This window comes from Eulemur rufifrons, chromosome 3 (genome assembly GCF_041146395.1).
Source record: "Eulemur rufifrons isolate Redbay chromosome 3, OSU_ERuf_1, whole genome shotgun sequence".
Classification (NCBI taxonomy): domain Eukaryota; kingdom Metazoa; phylum Chordata; class Mammalia; order Primates; family Lemuridae; genus Eulemur; species Eulemur rufifrons.
In genome coordinates, this window is record NC_090985.1 from 51,336,730 (window position 1) to 51,340,916 (window position 4,187).

General features: G+C 33.2%; 1 non-coding gene across 1 annotated transcript; it reads right to left on the minus strand.

Annotated features, from left to right (window-relative positions):
• Nucleotides 1–1,535: 1,535 nt before the first annotated feature.
• Nucleotides 1,536–1,646, minus strand: LOC138382281 (small nucleolar RNA SNORA32). The gene has a single exon (XR_011233370.1). It is a non-coding gene; the product is annotated as a small nucleolar RNA SNORA32 (small nucleolar RNA).
• Between the last annotated feature and the right edge of the window lie 2,541 nt (nucleotides 1,647–4,187).

Below are 4,187 nucleotides of genomic sequence, written 5' to 3' on the forward strand. Positions count from 1 at the left end.
TTGATTTCCAGTAAAAATTATAAGATTAATTACACATAGTGCTTTCCTTTCTGCTCATTACTGATTTTTTGACTGCAGCATTCTTCGACTCTGAGTTAGGAGTCCTGGAATGAGTGCATCGAATCATTTTATTGTCACTTTCCCTCCTGACTGATGCAAGTCCAAAGCTATTTCACTTTCGAACTAGTCTTGCTGAACATCAACAAATGTTTACTTTCACAGTGAGGTTTTATGTTATGTTCCACAACTGAGAAACACTTATATTTGGAGAAGAGATATTGTTGAGCTCCAATAAAGGCTATTTGAAATGTGAATTTTACTTTGACTTTCTAAATTTTTTCAGGAGGAAAAATTGGAAAAAAGTTGAACAGTGACATTTATCCCTGGTATAACATTTATTTTGAATGTTTGTGGTATGAATGTTTATTTTGAGAATTTTATAGATGAGTTAATTGACTGATATTAATGGGAGTGTTTTATATAACATTAAATATACAAATTCACTCTCTCTCCTACATGTGGGCAGAATATTAGATAGGAAGAGAGAAACAAGTGTTCTTCAATTTTGAAACAGGTTAATTTTTAGGAAAAAGTTGTTCTTTCCAACCGCACTGTTATGGTTTTATTGTTGCTCGTTTCCCCTACATTTGTGCAAATAATAGCTAACATTTTTTGAGCTTTTCCTCTGTACTGATCACTAGGGTAAATTCTTTCCCTATCTTTTAATCCAGATTATAAATCTCTGACTTTCTAATGAATAATTTCCTCATTTTACAAGTCAGAAAAAAGAAACTGAAAATGCAGGAGGGTAAATGCATTACCCAGAATCTCAGAGTTAGCAATTCTTTTACTATTAATATTTAATTAAGGAATAAAAATTATATGTATTTATTATGCACATGTTAAAATACGTATACCTTGTGGAATGGCTAACTGTAGCTAATGAACAAATACATTAGCTTATAATTTTTTTCTTTTATAAACAGTGTAAAGATTTTTTTATTATGGCAGTAGGCAAAAGTATTTAAAGTCAATAAATTTTTAATCAATAAATTTCACTCGTCGTGATTTCTTTCACTGTCCATCAAGGTAACCTTAGTTTCTCTCAAGCTGGAGTCTTCAAGACAGCCCTTTTTAATAGAACAGATGCTCAATCCACACTTGTCCTGTCAGCTCTACATAATGATAATATAAAAGTAAGTTTACTCTTACAGAGATGATCATATAGTGAAGCATAAATGAGTCCTGAATCCAGCCTCTCTGAGATAGCTCCTTTACATACAAACCATCTGGTTATTAGCAATCCAGAGGGCTATAATGAGAAATAGTTAGGCAAAGCACATTTGCAAGGCTCTAGAGATCTAGGAATGCACTGTGGTCAGTGAGAATGTGAAATGTGTCTATTGTAAAATCTCATTGATTACCTATGAAATAGCTATTACAAAATCACATGTGGTTTGGCTTATATTTCCACTGGACAATGTTCATCTAGTCAACAGAAGGAAAACAAGTAACAATATAATACAAGGTTAATAAAATGTTCCCCAAAGGCTGATTGCTAGCAAAGTAGCAGATAGAAAACCTAGCAGGAAATCTTTTTGTGATTATGTCCACAGCATATATACTTACTTTTTGGAGCAAGAACACTTAAAATTTACTCTTAGCAATTTTCCAGAATACAATTAATTACAATTAACTATTAACTACAGTCACCATGATGCACTATAGAACACTTGAATTTATTCCTCCTATTTAACTGAAATTTTGTATCCTTTGACCAAAATCTCCCCACTCCCCCATGCCTCCAATCCCCTGGTAGCCACCATTGTACTCTCTACTTCTAAAAGTTCAAATTTTTAAATTCCACATGTAAGTGAGACCATGCAGTATTTTTCTTTCTGTGTCTAACTTTTTTTACTTAGCATATGTCCTCCGGGTTCATCCGTTCATCTATGTTGTCACAAGTGACAGGATTTCATTGTTGTTTTAAGGCTGAATAGTATTCCATTATCTATATACCACATTTTCTTTATCCATTCATTCATTGTTGGACACTTACATTGGTTCCATATCTTGGCTATTGTGCACAATACTGGAATCAACATGGGAGTGCAGCTATCTTTCGACATACTGATTTCATTTCCTTTGGGTATATACTCAATAGTTGGATTGATGGAACATATAGTATTTTTATTTTAATTTTTGAGGAATCTCCATATAGTTTTCCATAATTATTTTACTAATTTACACCCACCAATAGTGTGCAAGAGTTCCCTTTTCTCCACGTCCTCACCAATACTTGTTATCTTTCCTCTTTTTGATAATAGCCATTCTTACAGGTGAGAGATGATATCTCATTACTGTTTTAATTTGCATTTTTCTAGTGATTAGTGTTTTTGAGAATTTTAAAATATATCTGTGGACTATTTGTATTTCTTCTTTTGAGAAATGTGTATTCAGATTTTTTGTCATTTTTAATCTGATTATATGTTTTCTTACTATTAAGTTGTGTTTGAATTCCCTATATATTTTGTATACTAATTTCTTACCTGATATATCATTTACAAATATTTTCTCTCATTCCATAGGTTTTGTGTCCACTGCCTTGATTGATTCCTTGGCTGTGCAGAAGCTTGATGTGATCCCATCCATCTATTTTTGCTTTTCTAGCCTGTGCTTTGGGTTCATTTCCAAAAATATCATTGCCAATGTCATGGAACTTTCCCCATGTTTTATTCCAGTAATTTTACAGTTTCAGGTCTGACATTTGAGTCTTTAATCCATTTCAAGTTTATTTTTGTGTATGATGTGAGATAAGGGTCTAATTTCATTCTTCTGCATGTGGATTTCTAGTTGTCCCAACACCTTTCATTAAAGAGACTGCCCTTTCCCCATTGTGTGTTCTTGGCACCTCTGTTGAAAATCAATTAACTGTAAATATGTAGATTTATTTCTGGGTTCTCTATTCTGTTCAAATCGCCTATGTGTCTGGTTTTATGCTAGTACCATGTCAGAGCTAGTAATTCTTGATGCTACATTTTGTACTCAAGAATTATTTCTTCACCATGTCATATTCTCTTTGCAAAGCAATGTAGAAGGTTTCATTGTAGAATATATTACCAGACATGTCTTTTCTAAAGAATTGGCACTGGCTCCTAAACTTTCACCAATAAAACTAAATTACTTTGAATTAAATGAGCATTCTTTTAAAAATAGGCATATTCTTTAAATGATAATATATTAAACTGAATATAGGTCTTTAATGTCTTGATGGATACCAGTTTATCAGATCTTTCCACAAAAATAATTAAATGAGAAAAACTCTCTTGTTTCTTGAACTAGTTTCAAATCAACAAGGCCATATCTTCAACTGGAGAGAGAATGTAGTGTCAGTGCCCATATGTTGCCAAATAATAATGTAGCCTTTTTCTTTCCAGTGTTCTGGGAAATGGTTTCTCCACAGTCAATCTGCTACGAGTCAACGCCCTTTTATCTGGGTAGTTCTAATATTGAGTTTAGTACAGTGACTTCAATCAAAAGTTCTTTTGATTGAAGTCACTGTACTAAAGACCTAATCATTGGAAGGGCACACATCTTGCTAGCTACAGCTAGTCAGATGCTAATCCGAGGCTCATTATCTGAAGAGATAATTTCAGTATCTTGCCATTACTACTAGACTTCTCCCCTATTTTCAGGGAGTGAGGGGTTAGTTACTTCCAGGAGAAACTAAAAAATTTGAAGGTATAATAATCCTGATTTTGCTTGTCTAAATCTCCCTGAATATTTAAGAAAAAAAAAAAAATTTCTACAGCAAGAAATGAGGTCTCCCTTACAAGCTGGAATGTATGAAGTTAATTTTCTCCATGCAATTTTATTTTATCTAGAGTAAATGAGTTTTTCTCAGGTAGATAAGCACCAGTATCTCTCACTTTGCACACTACCCCATGGCAGAAAGTTAGGCACCTCTGAGACTGCAGTCATTCTTTCAAGCCTAGGATATCATTCAGCTTACCCCAATAGTAATTTACTAAACGCTAATGAAGCCTACTCTAAGATTCTTACTCACCCTGGAATGAGCCTGATAATTTTCTTACTGGTTCAAAAGACTTATAACTTTAAAAGTTATAAAATTTTAAATCAGGGAGTTTATAGTGTAAGTATTAGGAGAGCTTGGCTCTTTTAAGTCT